Consider the following 25,763-nt stretch of genomic DNA (forward strand, 5'->3'; position numbering starts at 1 on the left):
AGACACACCCACGCTGACACAGATGCACACACACTCACACAGACGCACCCACGCTGACACATACACACACGCTGACACAGATGCACCCACGCTGACACATATACACACACGCTGACACAGACACACACACGCTGAAACAGATGCACCACGCTGAGACATATACACACACGCTGACACAGACACACTCACGCTGACATAGACGCACCCACGCTGACACAGATGCACCCATGCTGACACATATGCACCCATGCTGACACAGGCATACCTACGCTGACACATATACACACACGCTGACATATACGCACCCACGCTGCAATGTGCACACACGCTGACACAGATGCACCCGCGCTGACATATACGCACCCACGCTGATATAAGCACACACGCTGACACAGACGCACCCACGCTGACATATACGCAGACACTCTGACACAGATGCACCCGCACTGACACAACGCGGGTGCATCTGTGTCAGCGTGGGTGCATCTGTGTCAGCGCTGGTGCATCTGTGTCAGCGTGGGTGCATCTGACAGTTGCACCCACGCTGACACAGACGTACCAATGTTGACACAGACACATCCACGCTGACACAGATGCACCCACGCTGACACATATACACCCATGCTGACACATATGCACCCACGCTGACACAGACGCACCCACGCTGACAACGACGCACCCACGCTGACACAGATGCACACACGCTGACACAGATGCACCCATGCTGACATATACGGATCCACAGATGCACCCACGCTGACATATACGCACCACGCTGACACATATACACCCACGCTGACACAGACGCACCCACGCTGACACAGATACACCCACGCTGACACAGATGCACCCACGCTGACAGATACGCATCCACAGATGCACCCACGCTGACACAGATGCTCCCACACTGGCACAGACGCACCCACGCTGACACAGACACACCCACGCTGACCAGACGCACCCACGCTGACACAGATGCACACACGCTGACACAGATACACTCACGCTGACCCAGATGCACACACGCTGATACAGATGCACCCACGCTGACATATACGCATCTACAGATGCACCCATGCTGACACAGATGCTCCCACACTGACACAGATGCACCCATGCTGACACACCCACGCTGACCAGACACACCCACGCTGACACAGATGCACACACACTGACACAGACGCACCCACGCTGACACATGCTGACACAGAAGCACCCACGCTGACACATATACACACGCTGACACAGATGCACCACGCTGAGACATATACACACACGCTGACACAGACACACCCATGCTGACACATATGCACCCACGCTGACACATATACACACATGCTGACACATATGCACCCACGCTGACACAGACGCACCCACGCTGACACAGACGCACCCACGCTGACACAGATGCACACACGCTGACACAGATGCACCCACGTTGACATATACGCATCCACAGATGCACCCACGCTGACATATACGCACCCACGCTGACACCTATACACCTACGCTGACACAGACGCACCCATGCTGACACAGTTACACCCACGCTGACACAGATGCACCCACGCTGACAGATACGCATCCACAGATGCACCCACGCTGACACAGATGCTCCCACACTGGCACAGATGCACCCACGCTGACACAGATGCTCCCACACTGGCACAGATGCACCCACGCTGACACAGACACACCCATGCTGACCTGACGCACCCACGCTGACACAGATGCACACACGCTGACACAGATACACCCACGCTGACACAGATGCACACACGCTGACACAGATGCACCCACGCTGACATATACGCATCCACAGATGCACCCATGCTGACACAGATGCTCCCACACTGACACAGATGCACCCACGCTGACACACCCACGCTGACCAGACACACCCACGCTGACACAGATGCACACACACTGACACAGACGCACCCACGCTGACACATACACACACGCTGACACAGACGCACCCACGCTGACACATATACACACACGCTGACACAGACGCACACACGCTGACACAGATGCACCACGCTGAGACATATACACACACTCTGACACAAACACACCCACGCTGACATAGACGCACCCACGCTGACACAGATGCACCCATGCTGACACATATGCACCCACGCTGACACAGGCATACCTACGCTGACACAGACGCACCCACGCTGACACAGACGTACCAATGTTGACACAGACACATCCACACTGACACAGATGCACCCACGCTGACACATATACACACATGCTGACACAGACTCACCCACGCTGACACATATACACCCACGCTGACACAGACGCACCCACGCTGTCACAGACGCACCCACGCTGGCAGATGCACCCACGCTGACACAGATGAACCCACGCTGACACAGATGCACCCACGCTAACATATACGCACACACACTGACATATACGCCCACACGCTGACACAGACACACCCACGCTGACACATATACACACATGCTGACACAGACTCACCCACGCTGACACATATACACCCACACTGACACATTTTAACAGATGCTGACACAGACTCACCCATGCTGACACATATACACACATGCTGACACAGACACACCCACGCTGACACATATACACACATGCTGCCAGAGACGCACCCACGCTGACACAGACGCACCCACGCTAACACAGATGCACCCACGCTGACACAGACGCATCCATGCTAACACAGATGCACCCACGCTGACACAGGTGCATCCACACTGACACAGACGCACCCACGCTGACACAAATGCACCCATGCTGACACAGATACACCCGCACTGACACAGATGCACCCACGCTGACACAGATGCTCCCACACTGACACAGATGCTCCAACGATGACACAGATACACACACGCTGACACAGATGAACACATGCTGACACAGACACATCCACGCTGACACAGATGCATCAACACTGACACAGACGAACACATGCTGACACAGACGCACACACGTTAACACAGACGCACACACGCTGACACAGACGCAGACACATACGCACACACCCTGACAAAGCCTACACAGACACATACACCTCTTTCAAATACAGCCAGCCTGAGAGAAATAAATACAACAGATGCAAAAGTCATCTCCCGCCCCCACAGGCACCTTCCACCCCCGCTGGCACTGCACACTGGTACTCACTTGCAGTGCAGCTTCAGAGTGCTGGGGAAGGAGAAGGACTCCCCTTCTGACAGATGTCACCCGGCACCGGCAGCAAGCCCTCAGGATCAGCAGCATGCAGAATGATAGGACTGCCTTGAAGGGGCTGCGCGCTTTTGCTGCAGCTCCTCCTAATGTCAGCCCCAGCACTAGCAGGCTGCTCAAGTCATTCACAGTCATTCTCCTCGGTCAGGGAGCAAAGGTTCCAGCGTGCGGGGGGGCTGTGCGGGTATGATGCAGCAGAGCCGTCGGATGCCCCTGGGATTCCAGTTGCCCCTACGCATTTGCTTATAATGCCTATGCCTAGGGACAGCTCTGGGCCTGATTCATTACGGATCGCTATTGCGATCACAGCCGAGATTACACACACAGTTCTGCTGCAAAAATATGCTAATGCTAATGCTTGGAACTGCTTTGCCAGCAAAGACACTCAGGGCCTGATTCACAGCCGGACGCTATTTGCGCTCGCTCGTTCAGAAAAAGGGGCCGGCTATTCAAATTGAGCGCTCGCTCTTTGCAGTCTGTTGACGCTTCTATGTCTGAACGAGCGAACGAAATATGCGCTTGCTATTTTGTAAAGACGCCCCCTGGCCGCTCGCATCCTACGTCATCTCCGCTATTTGATTAATCGAGTACATCGAAAGGCATCTGAACTGCTCGCAGTGCTTGTGGTAGCATTTTCCTACCGCAATCATGCGAACAGTTCAGGCTAAGAAACAACCAAGTGACGTGGTCGATGACGCTGCTTTGTTAATTATGCACACCCTTAAAACGCCCGTTTTGACCTTTTGGCACGCCTGCGTTCGGATCTCCACTTCCCGTTTTCAAGCACCTTCCCCTGTTACCACCCATAAACGCCTCATCCTGTCACTCAAATTAGCAGGCACTCGCTGTTTTGCGAGCGCTCGATTTCCGACCGCAATGACTGGTTGGCGCATGCGCATTACGACCCATACGCATGCGCAGATGTGCAAACATCGCTCGGAGCGAACGAGCGGCCGCTTTCCAGCGGCTCTGAATCAGGCCCTCAGTCCCGCTATCTCACATCCGTGAGGCCTCGCAGTCCTGCGTATACATCGTAACATCAGCCCCTCACTCAGAATTACAGCAGGTCTGACCTGACTCAGAAATTGCAAGTCTCGTTGCACGCAGTGAGTACACAAGCTACGTATGCCATCTCAGTGGCTAATTTATGCACACCCATACAACACCATTCAAATGGACAGGCATGCCTTCATTTCTCCAACCACTCCCCTGTCACCACCCCCAAACGGTGATGTCCCTTCACTCACTCTGAGATGGCTTTGTATCTGCGTACGTGACTGCACTGTGGTGCATACACATGCGCAGTACGCACCATAGGCCAATCTGCGTACGCTGTTGCAATTGCGCTCCATGATGAATCAGGCGCATTGTTTTGTGCTTTTTTGATCAGACTTGTTTTGATATATCTAATGCACTGATTCTCAACCTGGGGTGCTCACTGCGATGTTTGGAGGGGGTGCACAGAAATTGTCTGTAATTGCAGGGTGGAGGAGAGGACATTCAGATGGTAATTAAACACATAGGGCTATCAGTGTCCTGTGATCACTGGTGTTAATTCCTGCATAGATAAAAATAAAGAGTTGCAGTTTTTGGAACCTCCAGCTCAAATGCCCATATCCCAAGTCCCTGGTTCTGCCTCTACATTTACTTTCCAGAAAGCGGGTCCTTCTGTAACAGATCAACGCGTATCGAGAAACACTCTTCCTCAGGGCTTGTCTAGCAACTCTTTATTTTTATATACATGCCTGAATATCACTGCTTTCTGGTAACGTCTCCATTCATTACCTGTGTGATTATTGTTTGTCAGGAACTTTTTTTAACTCATTTGGAAATTCATCGATTTTATGCATTATTGTCTATATTAAACTGTATTTTTTTATTGCACTATGTTGCAGCTTTATGCTTGATGTTTTTTATATATGAAGCACAGCCACATATGACTCAAAACTTCCCTTAAGGGATGAGGAAGAGAAGTTCATCATAATAAGGGAAGTGTGTTTTTTTTATTTTCACTCGTGTATATTGAGTGTTTTTGCTTTATATGTGGTAAGGGGATTAGCGCCAGAATTCTGGTCACCTTTCTTATTGTCATATTGCATTAGTGTTAAAAGGTGTTAACCCTGACTGGAAACTGGCAGCTTAGAATCCCCATATTCTCGCCAGGTTTGTTGTTCTACCTTCCTTTTTTGTATATTCTCAGTTCACTCTCTTAATGCACTCCTATTATTATATAATTTAAATTCCCTTATTAAGAGAAATTAATAGCGTGTGTATTCAGATGGCAATCTATAGTTTTTAGAAGATTGTTAAACTTCATTTGAGTCACTTATTTCCAGGTGGCTGTTTATAATATTATGGTCAGCTCGATTCACTATCATATACTACAATATCATTATAGCATGTTCAGGACCATAAGACGACACAGATAATATGCAATTGTACTGTTAATTAAATTCTGAGTGTAATATGGTTTCCTATAGTACACCCAGCACTGTTATTCATGGATTGATTTAGCCTCGCAATAACGTGTGGTATGTGGTCATGCAGAACTACTTATGAACTGCCAATAGATACCAGCCCCGATTGCTAGGAGCAAGTGGTGTTCATAATTAAAGCATTGACTGATTAATTATTTAATACATGTAGAATACAGATATACTGTTCACCACTTGTTTAAGATCATATGGATGTATATGTTTCACCTTACATTTAATGTATTATAGGCTGCATCCCTGGTGTCTTAATATCACTAGTCACAGTTTCATTCGGCTCTGTAGAGCCTGCAAAATAATATGGTTTATTGGACTGTCAATAGTATGGACTCGTTTAGACACACAGGCCCCTATTTAACAATGAAGGCAAATATCAGCTGAATTTTTTGTTTAATGGGCTGGATGGAGCAAGGGAAAAAATGCGTTCAAAACCCGAATAATGCGAGTTTGACCACATTTCTCATATGCACCAAGCCCCAGAAGGCGATGCACTCTAGCACTTGATTGTGGTGGGTAACACCATCTTCCTGATGGCGTTACCCATAGAGCTGATAAAGTGCTGATAAAGTGATCCAATCGAATCCCTCCCAGCACCCCCTGCATTGGGTGTGTCCTTCATAAACCCAGAAGTCCCTCCATTGCAAACAGCCGCTCTTACAGACAGAGCGGGCCATTGCGGTGATCGTCATACATACCGGCGTTAGTAACACCGGCATGCATGTGATGACCGGCGGAATGCATTGCATCGGGAGAGTGATGCATCATGCATCCCACCCAGTATCACTGTGATACTAACAAAAAATCCGCTGGTATTTACCAATACTTACCCCTCCGGCGAGGTCCCGCTACGTCCTAGGCGAGGACCTTTGCAGGGCTGCTGGCACCCATAACGGTGCAGCGATGGGGCTCGGTGTAATGTGCATGCGCGCTGGTCTGTCTGTGCATGAAACGGGGATCCGCCAGTGCCTAGAAGGTTTTGCTAAAGCCAGAAAGGCACCACTTTGTCTCCATTGCAGGCAATAGGGACCACATCGCTCTCGCCATCGAAAAGATGGCGAGAGCAATGCTTGACAAACAGCGGTAATCATAGATTACTGCTGTTTGTTAAATCCACAAAAGGTGGCATAACCCCTTTAGCGAGCGCTAAAGGGGTTATGCTTAGTTGTTAAATAGGGGCCACAGTGAGAGAACAGGCAGTTTGCATTAGTACTACCGTTTGTGCCGTTAGTTCACCTCCGATCCGCCCAGGGCTTACTGCTCATAGATAACTTGTATCTCTCAGTGACATTTTATTTTTCCAGAATTACATGAGCGTGGCTAAATCATAGGATAATCAGATACAGACTGTCCCACACTTGCATTACCGGTGTGCCTCTCTAGACTGCCGCTTAGACTTAGCTTATAACTCTCAATGGTGTTTAATTGTGATCACACGGTTTACCATAAACATGGCTGTATAATAGGGTAATCCAGCACAGAGCTCCCTACTTTTGCTTCTCTTGTGCATTGGACTCCCTTGTCAAATAGCAGTCCGTGGGGTCTATTTATCAAGCAGTGAAAAGTGTGGAGAAGTGAACCAGTGGAGAAGTTGCCCATAGCAACCAAACAGCTTTGAAGTAGCATTTATCAAGTTCAGTCTATAAAATAATAGGTAGGAGCTGATTGGTTGCTATGGGCAACTTTTCCCCTGGTCCATTTCTCCACACATTTCACTGCTTGATAAATAGACCCCACAATCTCTAAAGAATCTAGGCGTGAGCTCCGACCATTGGGGGCATCTTCCACTAATAGGTCAGGATGCCAGGCGCAATGTATTAGCGTCTTCGGCATTTTCAGTGCCTCCTGTCTTTGACTAGCAAGTATTGTCTTTCTATTATTTCAACATTAATACACATTAACACATAACAACAATAGTAGCAGCATTTGTAATCAGCATACAAAACACCGACATACGTTTCACTTGTGAGTTTTATCAAGGCTAATCTGATTGTGCCATTTGGTTGAACTAAATAGGTTATTGTCAGGTTGCGGCATAGGATCGGCCATTACTCACCTTTGCGTCAGCTTCCCCTGATTTCCCGTGGGGTCAGATGTTGGGTGCAGCGATAGGTATGCGCTGAATATTCTACCTAGTGCCATGTGAACTGCCTTGGACTGTGCCATGTCTGGTTTCTGTGGTTGCTGTCTTGCATGCGGCCATGACAGTTTGCATCACCTGATGACTCCATACCCAATGGTAGCATGACTGTGGTGCTGTCCACCAATGATCTGCTACTGCAGGGGAAAAAGCCATACTGCGGACCACAGAAAGTTGCCTGAGCAATGTTGTCGTTTTCCAGTGTCTACTGAAGATCTCGTTCCTGGTCCTGCCTCATTTTTTCCCTGTGCTTACCAGTGCCGGTATTGTGCAGAAGTGCGTCCACAGCATCTTGCCTGTCTGCGGATCCTTTGCCACCTCGTGCAGAAGTGCATCCTCAACATCTCGCCTGTCTGCGAACCACTTGCCACCTCATTGTGCAGAAGTGCATCCACTACACCTTGCCTGTCTGCAGATCATTTGCCACTAAGTTGTGCAGAAGTGCGTCCACTATACCTCGCCTGTCTGAGGATCATTTGCCAACTCGTGCAACCTAGACATCTCACCTGTGTTTAGAGCAATCCTCAGTTCTGCTGTCACTACAGCATCCAGCCTCAGTACCGCTGTCACCTAGTATCCAGTCTCAGTACCGCTGTCACTACAGCACCCAGCCTCAGTAACGCTGTCACCATAGCGTCCACTCTCAGTACTGCTGTCACTACAGCATCCAGCCACAGTACTACTGTCACTACAGTGTCCAGCCTGAGTTCTGCTGTCACTACAGCATCCAGCTTCAGTTCTGTTATCACTATAGCATCCAGCCTCTGTACTGCTGTCACTTAGCATCCAGTCTCAGTACCGCTGTCACCACAGCATCCAGTCTCAGTACTGCTATCACTACAGCATCTAGACTCAGTACCGCTGTCACCACAGCATCCAGTCTCAGTACCGCTGTCACTACAGCACCCAGCCTCAGTACCATTGTCACTACAGCATCCAGCGACAGTATGACTGTCACTACAGTAGACAAACCTGAGATCCATTGTGCTTCCTAGATCCTCCGGTGTATATATTAGAAGCTATACAAGGGTATAGCATAATCCTTGTAAGAAGTATCCTCTAGGGCCACATTAGCAAGTCTCTCTATTCCCATGAGTACCAGTTACATGACCAAAGGACTGCGACCTGCCAGCTGGGTGCAGCTAAACCCATATCCTGCTTGAAGGAGTCACTGGAGAACACCTCCTGGCTGGTTAGACTCCGCTTCTTTGGTCAGGTCTTGTCAACGACTGGTACTCGTGGATGAGGAGACCTTGTGTACAGACCCCACATCTCAGACTTGCTCTAGCCCTGAACCTCAGCTTGCACCCCTCCGCAGGAGATTCCATACAGCCGGTCATGACAGTTATTGATGGCCAATCATCTTGACTTTCCGGATCATGTGACATATTCCTCTAATGAATGATCTCCCAATGTATATTCACTGTGGGGATTACAATTGCTATATTCTCTTTTTTTTTTTTAATTGAGTAAATTTTTATTGGTTTATAGAAATACATTAACAAATAACAAAATAAATAATAAAAAATATATAATAAAAAAATAAAAATAATAATAACATATATATATATATATATATATACATATACATACACACACACACACATACATACATACATACATACATACATACATACACACATATACACATAAATACATAATCAAATAACAGTATCTGGAATATAAAACCTAGATCTCCAAACTGCATGCCAGATCCATTGCTTATAAAAAATATAATATTAATGTGTATACCAAAACAATAAACATAGAGAATATATATATATATATATATATATATACATACACATATACATATATATATACACACACACACACACACACACATAAAACATTAAAAAAAAAATAATAAAAATAAAAAAAAATACCACACTACAAATATTGGAATATTGTCAAAAATAACACCTGAAAAATTGGCAAAATCAACTAGATCCCAATAAATTCTCAACTTATCACACAACACATTACCTCCAACAAAGTAATAATCTACCTCATTATCCTAACAATATATACCGGTCAATCATTAGGCAGTGCACGGGCATAACAGGATTTAAGCCAACTGCTCCAGATACGTTCATACTTCTTCTCAGCTTTGCGACAAATAAACACATGTTTTTCATGTTCAACAGTGGTACGGACCAAGGACAGCCAAGCATTATAATCTGGTCCTGTAGGAGCCATCCACGACCGAGCCACACATACCTTAGCTAGTGTACACATATTGACAATGTATTCTTTAAGATATCTGTCCACTACCTCATCGTCCATAGAGCCTAAACAGCACGTCAATGGCGTAGCTAAAGTGGGAGCAATACCTGTATTGGACAAACTCTCAGAACCTTATTCCAAAAAGTGCTAACCACCGGACAATCCCATAGAAGGTGCCAGAAAGTACCGCTACTAATTTTACACTTAGGGCATATGTCAGATGCTCTCCCCCCAAAATTTTAGCAAACGAACAGGAGTTAAATACGTACGGTGTAGAATAAACAGTTGAATCTGCTTCTAGAGCATTATCCCATTCCGTATCACTTATAAGGCCAGTATCTCTCTCCCACTTTGATCGAAGATGTGGTAAACTATCCTTATGATAAGAAGACAATATATAGGAGTATAAGTAAGAAAGCGTCTTCCAGGGACCTAAAGATAAAAGGAATGACTTCAATGGGGATATTTGAATTAGAGGAGGGCCATCTGAAAATTGAGCCGAGAGAGCATGCCGTAATTGTAAATATCTATAGAAATATGATTGAGGGAGATGATGAGCTTCTTGGAGTTGTGCAAAAGATTTAAGAATTGAAGTGTCATATAAATGACCCAATGTAGTTACACCGTTAGAACCCCATGTCACCTCAAGCTGTAAAGAGGCCAGTTCAGGTAATATATGATAACTACATAGAGAAGTGTCTGGATCTAATCCCGTAAACTGTAGAATACTAGATACCAATTTCCATATCTTAATAGCTTGCATCAACAGGGGAGGGCCTTTCTGTATAATTCTACCCGCAAGCAAGGCCTGCAATGGTGTAAAGTTAGGGAAAATCTGAGAAACCAACAAAACGTGCAGGGCATTAGGGGAGTCATCTTGAAGCCATAACCGTATATGTGCCATCTGCGCCGCATAATAATACAATTTGAAATTTGGAAGAGCCAAACCTCCCCCAGACCTAGATCAGATCAGAGCTGCCAATTGAATACGTGGTCGACGATTCACCCAGACCAATGAAGAAAGAAGACTATTCAAACGCCTAAACAATGTATCTATAATAAAAACAGGAGAATGCTGCAAAACGTACACAAATTTTGGCTGCACCACCATCTTTATTAAGTTAATTCTACCAGTAACGGTAAGAGGGAGCCGGCACCAGGACTGAAGTTTGCCCTTTAAGTAGACAAACAGGGGCTCAACATTCAATACTATATAGTCCTTTGGGGAATTAGTTATCCAGATACCTTAATATTTAAATTTATTTACCCAACAGAGAGGGAGAGTGACAATGGGAACAGTCGGATACAACCCCCTAAGAGGAAGGATAGATGATTTGTCCCAGTTTATCTTAAGACCAGAAAAAATTCCAAATTGTTCTATGACTTGAAGAACCACAGGCATAGCTGTTACATAGTCAGACAAAAAAAGTAATAAATCATCTGCATATAAGGAAACTTTGTCCATTCTATTACCCAATTGTAGACCTATAATATCAGGGTGAGAATGTATAATACAGGCTAACTGCTCAATAGCCAATGCAAACAGGGTTGGGGACATGGGGCAACCCTGTCTTGTGCCCCGAGACAGGGGGAAGGAAGGGGAGATAAACCCACTCACTGACACCCTGGCAGTAGGGTTCGCATACATAAACTTTACCCATTTCAAGAACACCGGCCCAAACCCAAAACATAACATGACCTCCCACAGAAAGGGCCACTCCACAGAGTCAAATGCTTTTGCAGCATCTAATGACACAATAACAGAGGGCGATTCCTCGCCATGGGTGTGAGTGAGTGTGCAGCCTTCTAATGTTCTCCAATGTCGACTTGCCTGGCATAAATCCTGATTGGTCTGGGTGAACAATCGAAGTAATAACAGTGTTTAGCCGAATAGAAAGGATCTTAGCCAAAATTTTGGCATCTGTGGGAATTAGAGAAATTGGCCTATAGGAATCAGGGTATCTAGGGTCCTTCCCGGGTTTAGGGAGCACAACAATTATTGCTTCAGACATAGATGGAGAGAACAAATTCTCTTCATAGAGCCCATTAAACAGATCTAAAAGTCTTGGAACAAAGATACGAGCATGTTTTTTATATATCTCTATGGGAATCCCATCAGATCCGGGTGCCTTGTTACCGGGAAAGGAACTAATCGCAGCATCTACCTCCTCCAGGGTAGATGGGGCATCTAAATACGCCCGAGCCTTGGATGACAATTTTGGAAGCCTAGCAGAAGCAACATATAATGACAAAGCATTCACGTCCTCAGTCAACTGTGTTTGATATAAGTTTTTATAAAATAAACTAAAAACCTCTGCAATATATTGTGTAGATGTGACCATAGAACCCTCAGGCCCAATTAGTTCCGAGACAACAGCAGAAGGATGATCAGCCTGAACCAAGTGTGCCAAAAAACTACCAGTTCTGTCAGCCTGCATATAATATAAATGAGAACGGAATAACAGTCTACGGTTCATTCTATCTGTCAAATGATCAGTCCACTCTGTCTGTGCAGTCAACCATTTTAAACGTGAAGATTCCAACCTGTCCCCCAAGTAATCCAACTCAAGATTTCTACAGGCCATCTCCAAAACACGTTCTTTTTCCCTATAAAATGTTTTTAATTCTGCTACCCTTTTGATCAGAGACCCACGTAAATGGGCCTTCAAGGTGTCCCAAACATTAGCTACAGAGGCAGATCCCACATTGTCAGTGAAATAGCCATCCCACATAACTTCCAGCTCTGAACCTGCACCCATTTGAAGAAGCCAACAGGGGTGTAGTTTCCATAAACGGAGACCTCTAGGACTACACATATTCAATTCTACTAGAAGTGGGGAGTGATCTGAGATTCCTCTGGCTTTATATTCAATGTTAGTTATATTAGGTACAATAAATGGGGACACCAGGGCCAAATCTAATCTAGAGAAAGAGTGATGCGCAGAGGAAAAACAGGAGAATTGTTGTACTCCAGGGTGTTTAACTCGCCACGCATCAACCCATCCCAAGTCAGTTACAAACTTAGCAAAGCCCTCACCACCTTTAGAAAGAGAACTTGAAGACTCACGCCATTTATCCATAGACTGGTCCATTATATTATTGAAGTCTCCCAAACAGAGCACTGGCATATCTGGAGAACGGGCCACAAATTCAGCAGCTTTTTTTAAACCGTCATATGAAAAAGGAGGGAGGATGTACACTGCTAACAATAAAATGGGCTTAGAATACAGTACACAATCCAGAAACACATCTGCCATAAGGGTCAGTTTGGACCGCAGTAAAAGAAAAAGGGACAGATTTATTAATAAGAATGGAGACACCCCTGGACGATGAAGTATGCGAGGAGTGATAAGCCCATCCCACCCATGGTCTATTTAGAGCTAGTACCTTACTCCCAACCAAATGCATCTCCATTAGACAAGAAATATCAGGGCCATATTGCTTAATCATTTTAAAGACCAAAGAGCGCTTTAAACGATCATTAACCCCCCGGACATTCCATGTTAAAAGTTTCACCATTGTAATACATTGAACTATAAAGCATAATTGAAGTTACCTTAAAAATAGTGTGGTAAAGAAAAAAAAAAAAAAACATTTGTAAGAAAAAGACTGGACAACCCATCCAAAACCACCCCCCACCCTGTATACCCACCCGAACTTAGGCATACTTAAACCCAAAACTAAACTAAACTACACTAAAACCCACAGGATACAACTACTCAATCCTTATAGGTGTAAAAGGCACTGGAATAAAAATAACCACCAATGCAACGGAACTCTCCGGCCATATTTTGACCGAAATATCAACATAAACAACAAAAGAAAAAGAAAAACCCTACCAGAGAAAAAAAAAAAGAAATATACCCAGTAAAGAGCGGGACATAGAACAATATCCAACCAATATCACAACATAAATACTATTATATAAATATTGGAATATCAGAAAAAGGCCTATTTAATGTCATTATGACACTAGCAATTTCTGGCCATAAACAAATATAATCAGCAAATGCAATCAGTACAGTCATTCCGGTGCCATTTGCCTGTTCCCAGGAGATCTCTGGTCCAGCCACGCCGCAGCCTCCTGTGGTGTAGAGAAAAATTTTGACTCTCCATCTGCTACCACTCGCAACTTAGATGGAAAAATCATAGCGTACTGAAGATTTAAATCCCGGAGACGACGCTTTATTGGAAGGAATTTAGGTCTGTCTTTTTGGACATCCATTGCGAAATTGGGAAACATAGAAATTTTCACACCGTTGCGTTCCAGTGGCCCCTTAACTCGAGCCAATCGAAGCACAGTATCACGGTCCTGGTAATGAAGAAATTTGGCTATAAATGTGCGCGGTGGAGCGCCAGGTGGCAGGGGACGGGTAGGGATCCAATGCGCTCTCTCCACAGCAAATTGGTTAGTAAATGAGTCTCTGCCGTATGTATCCCCCAAACACTTCTCAAGGAATGTTTCAGGTGAAGACCCCTCCTCTCTTTCCGGGAGACCAACGAACCGCACGTTGTTGCGGCGCAGTCTGCCCTCCATATCGGAAATTTTATGCTGCATTGCGGACATTTGGGATGTGAGGGAGGCCACTTGAGCCTGTAGTGGGGTCTGGGAATCTTCCAGATTAGATAGACGTGTTTCTGCCTCCCCGACTCTTTCGCGGACCTGCTGGAGACCTTGATGAAGAGAAGATATGTCGGATTGAACTTTCTCAATCTTATCTGCCAATTTAGTCTCGCAGGAGGTAACTGCTTCCAGCACTTGTTGCAGCGTAACTTCTGGTGATGAATCTGACCCAGATGCAGCAGGGGGAGGTGGGGTCACAGACTTGGATGTACTCTGGGGATCACAACACACTGGGGGCACAGGAGTGGAGGAACGGGCAAAGCGTTCCAGTTTTGCAGCAGCAGCAGCTGCATGACCTGTTTTCCCCATAGTATTAATATAATGTAGGAGAATAATGTAGGAGACAAGTTATAATATATAAATGAACAGGTAGTGACACAGCAGCAGCAACAGGCAGAGATCCCTCCAAACTTAGAAATCACTCACAGGGAAAGAAGTGTTGCTGAGTCCCACAGTTGCAGAGCTGACAGTTCTCCACACAGAGCAGGGAGAAATAGTGATGTCTGGCAGAACTCCGGCAGTATCAGACTCAGAGATAACCTCCCTGACCCCGACTCTAAACACAAGCCAGGCAGGAGAAGCAGACCAGAAGCTCCCAGCAAAGCCCCCTTGTCAGGCACAGACAGGCTGCGTAATACAGAAGCCAACAGGAGAGGAGAGGCCTGGGTGCAGCTCTGGAATCACAGGATCTGGAGACAGGCAGGCCCAGGGAATGCAATGGAGGCCCTCAAGAGCCACTCTCCTCACTCCACACAGCTCCAACCAAGTCAGCAGGTTCCTGGCAAGGTATGTGAGAGACAGCAGGGTAGTAACGTTGGTATAGGGGTCTCAGGAGGGGTAAGCAGGATTATCAGCCGGAGAGCTCAGAGTCCCTGTGTCCTACACTATTGCTGCCGTAGCCACGCCCCCACAATTGCTATATTCTTAATATTATGAATACATATAGGTATATAATTAATTAATTCATAATAAATTCTCACTGTTATAAAAGTTGGTGTAATCGAGGTAGTTATTTATATCAGTGAAGTTGAAAACTAAAATAAATAAACAACCAGGCACCTGTCTAATATATAGTGAATACCACATGCCTATATGTTTATTTATAAAGATGTTAATAATTTGAAGACCACAGCAGTATATTAATAAATCAAAAAATATATTTGTAATTAACCTGCCTCTAAGAGGCAGAGACTACATAGATCAATTACAAGCCCCAAATGGAATATTAAATACTAATAGAGTTTAATGGGGGAAAGAAGTTTATTCTTCTGGTACAATATAAATAAAATAACTATATTAGGTGAAGCAAATGTGAAGAATTATATATATATATAATCATGGAAAATACTCATAAGGATAAGATATACACATGGAAAATATACATATAAATTGAGATATTAGCCTCATTGAGTTCTAATAATGTGCAATGGTGAAAAAAATAATCATTCTTATAGTGTGATATAAAATTATATTATGTGGAAAATGTGAACACAATGATATACGGTAAAAGAGGTCTAAAGTTACACCTACAGCCACACCACACTGGACATGCCCAATCTCCCCTGATATTGGAAGCTATGCTGTGTTGGGCCTGGTTAGTACTTGGATGGTAAACCACCTGGGAATACCAGGTGCTGTAGGTATCATATACTGCCATAACGGACTTTTCTATGACATTTTACATTTATTTTATCAATTTATGAATGAATTTTTCTGGATTTGAGAAGTAAAAGGTCTAAAATTAAAGTTTTTAAACACCTACAACCACACCACACTGGACATGCCCAATCTCATCTAATCTTGGAAGCTATGCAGTGTTGGGCTATACAGTACTTGGATGGGAGATCACCTGGGAATACCAAGTGCTGTAGGTAATTAGAAACTGCAATAATAGACTTTTCTATGACATTTTACATTTACTTTATCAATTTATCAATGAATTTACTGGAGTTAAGAAGTAAAAGAGGTCTAAAATTAGATTTTTTGAGCACCTACAGCCACACCACACTGCACATGCACAATATCGTCTAATCTTGGAAGCTATGCAGTTTTGGGCCTGGATAACACTTGGATGGGAGACCACCTGGAAATACAAGGTGCTGTAGGTAATTTTATACTGCCATAACAGACTTTTCTTTGACATTTTACATTTATTTTATCATACTATCAATGAATTTACTGAAGTTAAGAAGTAAAAGAGGTCTAAAGGTAAAGCTTTGGAACACCTACAGCAATACCACACTGGACATGCCCAATCTCATCTGATCTCGGAAGCCATGCAGTGTTGGGCCTGGTTAGTACTTGGATGGGAAACCACCTGGGAATACCAGGTGCTGTAGGAAATTTTACACTGCCATAACACACTTTTCTATGACATTTTACATTTATTTTATCAACTAATCAATGAATTTACTGGAGTTAAGAAGAAAAAGAGGTCTAAAATTAAGGTTTTTGAACACTTACAGCCACACCACACTGGACATGCCCAATCTTATCTGATCTTGGAAGCTATGAAGTGTTGGGTCTGGTTAGTACTTGCAAGAAAGACCACCTGGGAATACCAGATGCTGTAGGTAATTTTATACTGCCATATCATTCTATTCTATGACATTTTACATTTATTTTATCAACTTATCAATGAATTTACTGGAGTTGAGAAGTAAATGAGGTCTAAAATTAATGTTTTCAAACAATTTCAGCCAACTGCACTGGAAATGCACAATCTCTTTGGATTTTGGAAGCTATTCAGTTTTAGTACTGGTTAGTACTTGGATTGGAGACCACTTGGGAATACCAGGTGCTGTAGCTATTTTTAAACTGCAATACAAACTTTTGTATGACATTTTACATTTATTTGATGAATGTATCAATGAATTTACTTGAGTTAACAAGAAAAAGATGTCTAAAATTAAGGTCATTGCAACCTTAAAGCATCACCACACTGAACATGCCCAATCTCGTTTGATCTTGGAAGCTGTGCAGTGTTGGACCTGGTTAATACTTGGATGGGAGACCACCTGGGAATACCAAGTGCTGTGAGTAATTTTATACTGCCAAAACATTCTTTTCTATGATATTTTACATTAATTTTACATTAATTTTTTCAACTTATCAATTAATTTTTAAGAAGTAAAAGAGGTCTAAAATTAAGGTTATTGAACATCTAAAGCCACACCACACTGAACATGCCCAATCTTGTTTGATCTTGGAAGCTATGCCATCTTATCTGATCTTGGTTCGTACTTGGATGGGAGACAACCTGGGATTACCAGATGCTGTAGGTGATTTTATACTCCCATAACATTCTTTTCTATTACATTTTACATTAATTTTATCAAGTTATCAATGAATTTACTTGAGTTAAGAAGTAAAAGAGGTCTAAAGTTAATGTTTTTGAACACCTACAGCAACACAACACTGGACATGCCCAATCTCATGTGATCTTGGAAGTTATGTAGTGTTGGACCTGGTTAGTACATGGATGGGGAATCACCTGGGAATACCAGGTGCTGTAGGTAAATTTATACTGCCATAACAGATTTTTCAATGACATTTTACATTTATTTTATCAACTTATCCAAGAATTTAGTGGAGTAGAGAAGTAAATGAGGTCTTAAATAAAGTTTTTCAAACAATTTCAGCCACACTGCACTGGACATGCCCAATCTCTATGGATTTTGGAAGCTATGCAGTATTAGTACTGGTTAGTACATGGATCAGAGACCACTTGGGAATACCAGGTCCTGTAGCTAATTTTAAACTGCAATTACAGACTTTTCTATTACATTTTACATTTATTTTATCAATGTATCAATGAAATTACTTGAGTGAAAAAGTAAAAGAGCTCTAACGTTAATGTTTTTGAACACCTAAAGGAACACCACACTGTACATTCCCAATCTCATCTGATCTTGGAAGCTATGTAGTGTTGGGCCTGGTTAGTACTTGGATGCGAGAACACTTGGGAATACCAGCTGCTGTAGGTAATTTTATACTGCCAAAACATTCTTTTCTATTACATATTACATTAATTTTATCAAATTATCAATTAATTTACTGGAGTTGAGAAGTAAATAAGGTCTAAAATGAAGGCTTTTTAACACCTACAACCACAATACACTGGACATGCCCAGTCTTGTCTGATCTTGAAAGCTATCCAGTGTTGGGCCTTGTTAGTTCTTGGATGGGAGACTACCTGGGAATAACAGGTGCTGTAGGTAATTTTATACTGCCATAATATTCTTTTCTGTGACATTTTACACTAATTTTTAATACTTATCAACGAATTTACTTGAGTTAAGAAGTAAAAGAGGTCTAAAGTTATTGTTTTTGAACATCTACAGCCACACCACACTGGACATGCCTAATCACATCTGATCTTGGAAGTTATGTAGTGTTGGGCCTGGTTAGTACATGGATGGCAGACCACTTGGGAATACCAGGTGCTGTAAGTAAATTTATACTGCCATAACAGACTTTTCAATGACATTTTACATTTATTTTATCAACTTATCAATGAATTTACTGGAGTAGAGAAGTAAATGAGGTCTAAAATTAAGGTTTTCAAACAATTTCAGCCACACTGCACTGGACATGCCCAATCTCATCTGATCTTGGAAGTTATGTAGTGTTGGGCCTGGTTAGTACTTGGATGGGAGACCACCTGGGAAAATCAGGTGCTGTAGGTCATTTTATACTGCCATAGCAGACCTTTCAATGACATTTTACATTAATTTTATCAACTTATCAATTTACTTGAGTTAAGAAGTAAAAGAGGTCTAAACTTAATAATTTTGAACACCTACAGTCACACCACATTGGACATGCCCAATCTCGTCTGATCTTGGAAGCTATGCAGTGTTGGGCCTGGTTAGTACTTGAATGCATGACCACCTGGGAATACCAGGTGCTGTTGGTGATTTTATACTGCCATAACATACTTTTCTATGACATTTTACATCTATTTTATCAACTTGTCAATGAATTTACTTGAGTTAAGAAGTAAAAGAGGTCTAAAATTAAGGTTTTTGAACACCTACGGCTACAACACACTGAACATGCCCAATTTTGTCTGATCTTGGAAGCTTTGCAGTGTTGGGCTTGGTTAGTACTTGGATGCGTGACCACCTGGGAATACCAGGTGCTGTTGGTGATTTTATACTGCCATGACATACTTTTCTATGACATTTTACATCTATTTTATCAACTTATCAATGAATTTACTGTATTTGAGAAGTAAATTTGGTCTAAAATTAAGGTTTTTCAGCAATTTTAGCCACACTGCACTGGACATGCCCAATCTCTTTAGATTTTGGAAGCTATGCAGTGTTAGTACTGGTTAGTACTTGGAACAGAGACCACTTGGGAATACCAGGTGCTGTAGCTAATTTTAAACTGCAGTAACAGACTTTTATATGACATTATACATTTGTTTTATCAATGTATCAATGATTTTACTGGAGTTAAGAAGTAAAAGAGGTCTAAAGTTAATGTTTTTGAACACTTTCATCCACATCACACTGGACATGCCCAATCTCATCTAATCTTGGAAACTATGCAGTATTGGGCCTGGTTAGTACTTGTTTGGGAGACTTTCTGGGAATACCAGGTGCTGTATGTAATTTTATACTGCCATAACTTTCTTTTCTATTACATTTTACCTTAAGTTTATCAACTTATCATTGAATTTACTTGAGTAGTAAAAGAGGTCTGTTATTGAACAGCTACAGCCACACCACACTGGACATGCCCAATCTTATCTGATCTTGGAAGCTATGCAGTGTTAGTACTTGGATGGGAGTCCACTTGGGAATACCAGGTGCTGTATTGTAGGTAATTTTATACTGCCATAACTTTCTTTTCTATTATATTTTACATTTATTTTTCAACTTATCAATGAATTTACTGGAGTTCAGAAGTAAAAGAGGTCTAAAGTTAATGTTTTTGAACACCTACAGCCACACCTCACTGGACATGCCCAATCTCTTTTGATTTTGGAAGCTATGCTGTGTTGGGCCTGCTTTGTACTTGGATGAGAGACCACCTGGGAATACCAGGTGCTGCAGGTAATTTTATACTGCCATAACAGACTTTTTTATTACATTTTGCATTTATTTTATCAACTTATCAATGAATTTACTGGAGTTGAGAAGTAACTGAGGTCTAAAATTAAGGTTTTCGAACAATTTCAGCCACACTGCACTGGACATGCCCAATCTCTTTGGATTTTGGAAGCTATGCAGTGTTTGTACTGGTTAGTACTTGGGTCAGAGACAACTTGGGAATACTAGGTGCTGTAGCTAATTTTAAAGTGAAATAACAGACTTTTCTATGACATTTTACATTTATTTTAGCATTGTATTAATTAATTTACTGTAGTTAAGAAGTAAAAGACGTCTAAAATTAAGGTTTTTGAATACCTTCAGCTACACCACACTGTACATGCCCAATCATGTCTGATCTTGGAAGTTATGCACTATTGGGCCTGGTTAGTACTTGGATGAGATGACCACCTGGGAATACCAGGTGCTGTAGGTAATTGTATGCTGCCATAACTGACTTTTCTATGAAATTTTATATTTATTTTATCAATTTATAAGTGAGTTTTTCTGGAGTTGAGAAGTAAAAGAGCTCTAAAAGTAACTTCTTTGACCAACTACAGCCATACCGCTTTGGAGATGCCCAATCTTATCTGATCTTGGAAACTATACAGTGTTGGTCCTAGTTAGTACCTGGATGTGAGACTACCTGGGAATACCAGGTGCTGTAGGTATTTTTATACTGCCATAACATTCTTTTCTATGATAAAGTTAAGGTTTTTGAACATATAGAACCGCACCACACTGGACATACCCAATCTCGTCTGATCTTGGAAGCTATGCAGTGTTGTGCCTGGTTAGTATGAGGATGGGAGACACATGGGAGTAACAGGTGCTGTAAGTAATTTTATACTGCCATAACAGACTTTTATATAACATTTTACATTTATTTTAGCAACTTATGAGTGAATTTTTCTGGAGTTGAGAAGTAAAAGAGGTCTTAAAGTAACTTCTTTGAAAAACTACAGCAACACTATACTGGACTTTCTCTAACTTGTCTAATCTTGGGCCTGGTTAGTACTTGGATGGGAGACCACCTGGGAATGCCAGGTGCTGTAGGTAATTTTTAACTGCAATAACAGACATTTTACATTAATTTTATCAATTTATCAATGGATTTTTCTGGAGTTAGGTAGTACAGTAGGTGTAAAAGTAATTTCTTTGAACAACTACAGCCACACCAAACTGGACATGCCCAATCTCATCTGTTCTTGGAAACTATGCAGTGATCGGCCTGGTTAGTACTTGGCTGGCAGACCACCTGGGAATAAAAGGTGCTATAGGTAATTTTAAACTACAACAGATTATTCTATGACATTTTACATTTATTTTATCAATGTATCAATGAATTTGCTGGAGTTAAGTGAAAGAGGCCTAGAATTAATGTTTTTGATCACCTAGAGCAACACCACACTGGACATACCCAATACTGTCTGATCTAGGTAGCTATGCAGTGTTGGGTCTGGTTAGTACTTGCAAGAAAGACCACCTGGGAATACCAGATGCTGTAGATAATTTTATACTGCCATAACATTCTTTTTTATGACATTTTACATTCATTTTATCAACTCATCAATGAATTTACTGGAGTTGAGAAGTACTGTATGTGAGGTATTGAATTGTGAAAGAATACACATACATTAAGATTTTATATACAAGTGTAGGATCATGTGTGACAATAAAAATGTATAAATAATTTTTATACAATTGTGAACTACATACATGAAAAATATTCTGGTGTTAATTGTGATAGGTGAAAGTGATAAACAATGCAAATTCGGTGAAGAACAACCAAATAAATGTAAATGTCTAGTATACACCCAAGAAACCATAATGATATTATAGTCTCATAACATAGATATCTAAATTAAATGTCACTAAAATGATACATCATTTGCTGTAGGGCCGAAAATGATGGAACATCAACAATGTTAATCTCAGAAAGAAATTATATACATCAATAGTTTTACATTAGAATGGTGACCACATAGATGTCAAACATAAAATCTAATTTACAAAATCACTGTATGAGTAACTATGAATCTTATATGCAAAATAATAACTCTTCTAATAGATACATAAAATCATCATATACAGTAGACAGACTTTATAAGTCTCATACAATAAGGTATTTAATTCCTATATATATATATATATAGAGGATACCAAAGTAGAGTTTTCTCGAGGAATAGAATGATAATCTTTTCCTATACAGATTTAATTTCTAAATATAGTATTGTCGAGGTATAAAAAGTACAGTATAATAGTGTGTAATAGTTGATTGAGCTTCATATGTTATATATAGGACTAGCGGTCATACCCCAAGTGTAGTTTGGGGAGGGGTATGATTGTCTCCAATAGGAACCTCTTCTCAAAGAGACAGGTCATTCAAGTTGGTATAGTCATAGTTTTTCATATGTAAAACAACAGGCTCATCCTGATAATCCCAATATTCACAACAATAGATTTATGGGAGAATTCAGGTCAATTTACTCAAAAACATTCATGTAAATGTGAGAATAAATCATAGAGTAGAGTGACCAACAGTTAGAGCAAAAAAATCTTGAGTAATGCTAAATAAAAATGTCATAGTAGTATTGGTATATATATATATATATATATATATATATATATATATATATAGTTAGGGCATATGGTGGTTACACAATCCTACATATGCTTATAACTTTAGTCTTACTACAATGCATATACTCTTATAAGTCATAATGAGAGAGGTAGGGGTGCTTCATGAACTTATAGATCTGCGCAAATATATAAATATGTACTTCATTAAGGAGGTGAGATTATACTCCACACCATAAGAATAGTGGGGATACAAATTATAGAATCTCAATAATTATCATAAGAATGCTAAGAAGCTGTTGTTTTCATTTAACCCTTTAGGAAATATACAGTGCATCCGGAAAGTATTCACAATGCTTCACATTTTCCACATTTTATGTTACAGTGGCTGGGTCACTCAAGGACATTCACAGAGTTTTCCTAAAACCACTCCTTTGATATTCTGGCTGTGTGCTTAGGGTCGTTGTCCTGTTGAAAGATGAACTGTCACCCCAGTCTGCAGTCAAGAGCGCTCTGGAGCAGGTTTTCATCCAGGATGTCTCTGTACATTACTGCATTCATGTTTCCCTCTATCCTGACTAGTCTCCCAGTTCCTGCCGCTGAAAAATATTCCCACAGCATGATGCTGCCACTACCATGCTTCACTGTAGGGATGGTATTGGCCTGGTGATGAGTGGTGCCTGGTTTCCTCAAACATAATGCCTGTCATTCATGCCAAAGTGTTCAATCTTTGTCTCTCATGGTCTGAGAGTCCTTCAGGTACATTTTGGTAAACTCCAGGTGGGCTGCATGTGCTTTTTACTAAGGAGTGGTTTCCATCTGGCCACTCTACCATACAGGCCTGAATGGTGGATTTCTGCAGAGATGGTTGTCTTTCTGGAAGGTTCTCCTCTCTCCACAGGGGAATGTTGTAGCTCTGACAGAGTGACCATCAGGTTCTTGGTCACCTCCCTGACTAGGGCCCGTCTTCCCCGATCACTCAGTATAAATGGCTGGCCAACTCTAGAAAGAGTCCTGGTGATTCCAAACTTCTTCCATTTATGGGTGATGGAGGTCACTTTGCTCATTGGGTCCTTCAAAGCTGCAGATATTTTTCTGTACCCTTCCCCAGATTTCTTCCTCGAGACAATCCTGTCTTGGAAGGCTACAGACAATTCCTTGGACTTCATACTAGGTTTGTGCTATGACATGCACTGTCAAGTGTGGGACCTTATATAGACAGGTGTATGCTTTTCAAAATCATGTCCAATCAACTGAACTTACCACAGGTTGACTCCAGTTAAGCTGTAGGAACATCTCAAGGATGATCAGTGGAAACAGGATGCACCTGAGCTTAATTTTGAGCTTCATGGCAATTCAATCCACTGTATGATTCAGACACATTTGAAGGTAAAAAGTTGCATAAAAGACGCTCGCGCTACCGAATCATGCCATGGCATGGCGCGACTAGATGGCCTGTTTAAAGTGCAAGGAGGTTGGTTGTATCAAGACCCATCTGTGTAGGCATTTGTATAAATAACAGAATTCACACACACCACCAAGTGATTTATTTTTAAAATAGAAGTAAAGATAAATAAACTATAGAAGAAAAAAAAAACTCACCTTCTTTGATTCGAACCACAGAAACCCAAGATACAAGGTACAGACCATAACCACTAGCACACACACTCTAACCATGTTGGGAGCTGCACCTGTCATATATGTGATGTGAAGTGTGCAAATTAAAGCAGGCAATATGTACAATGTCAATAGCGGGCTCAGCATGCAGCAGAATTTAATAGAAGTGAATGATGGTGGGGGTGGTGGTGAGCCATGCGATGAGCTCAATGGAGTTGAATAGTAATTGTGTTATGGTGGGGGGAGGTTGTGAAGGAACTTGGGTGGCCAGACACAGAGAGGAAGGGAGAAGGGAAGTGTAAAGTAGTGTATTTTAAAAGTATTGAACCTTACATGATCTCTCTTTATGAAAACTTGCCCCCTGTTATGTGTACAATACAATGTCTACTGTATAGCAGAAATGCCAAGTGGTAGTATGTGTCGAAGCTGGATAATTCGCTGAGACAGAATCTGTTAAAATTAAAATCTGCACAATGCCATTTTGCGAATGGCAACAAGACGCCATTTTGCGAATAGCCGCCCAGCACCATTTTTAGTGAAACTCACACATAAGTACATATGGCGATGCTATTATTTAGTGTTGTGCGATTCTTATGCAATAGAACAATGTTAAAAATCCTCATTCTATAAATACATACATTTACTAAAACATATAATATGACCAATCCTGCAAAACATGTACCTCGGTGTACTTCCCAAACATGTAGCGCACAACGCTAATTAGTGTCTTTTCTTAATATTCCAATACTTAC

At 42.1% G+C, this 25,763-nt stretch overlaps 9 pseudogenes; all 9 read left to right on the forward strand.

Moving 5' to 3' along the window:
• The first annotated feature begins 16,237 nt into the window (after positions 1 to 16,237).
• LOC148529068 (5S ribosomal RNA) lies at positions 16,238 to 16,356 on the forward strand (annotated as a pseudogene).
• Positions 16,357 to 16,469: 113 nt separating this feature from the next.
• LOC148529069 (5S ribosomal RNA) lies at positions 16,470 to 16,587 on the forward strand (annotated as a pseudogene).
• Positions 16,588 to 16,936: 349 nt separating this feature from the next.
• On the forward strand, positions 16,937 to 17,055 carry LOC148529070 (5S ribosomal RNA; annotated as a pseudogene).
• A 115-nt stretch (positions 17,056 to 17,170) lies between these two features.
• On the forward strand, positions 17,171 to 17,289 carry LOC148529071 (5S ribosomal RNA; annotated as a pseudogene).
• An 823-nt stretch (positions 17,290 to 18,112) lies between these two features.
• Positions 18,113 to 18,231, forward strand: LOC148529072 (5S ribosomal RNA; annotated as a pseudogene).
• Positions 18,232 to 19,048: 817 nt separating this feature from the next.
• Positions 19,049 to 19,167, forward strand: LOC148529073 (5S ribosomal RNA; annotated as a pseudogene).
• A 115-nt stretch (positions 19,168 to 19,282) lies between these two features.
• LOC148529074 (5S ribosomal RNA) lies at positions 19,283 to 19,401 on the forward strand (annotated as a pseudogene).
• A 111-nt stretch (positions 19,402 to 19,512) lies between these two features.
• On the forward strand, positions 19,513 to 19,631 carry LOC148529075 (5S ribosomal RNA; annotated as a pseudogene).
• Positions 19,632 to 20,662: 1,031 nt separating this feature from the next.
• On the forward strand, positions 20,663 to 20,781 carry LOC148529076 (5S ribosomal RNA; annotated as a pseudogene).
• The last annotated feature ends 4,982 nt before the right edge of the window (positions 20,782 to 25,763 follow it).

This window comes from Taudactylus pleione, unplaced genomic scaffold (assembly GCF_031769625.1).
Source record: "Taudactylus pleione unplaced genomic scaffold, aTauple2 ptg000087l, whole genome shotgun sequence".
NCBI lineage: Eukaryota > Metazoa > Chordata > Amphibia > Anura > Myobatrachidae > Taudactylus > Taudactylus pleione.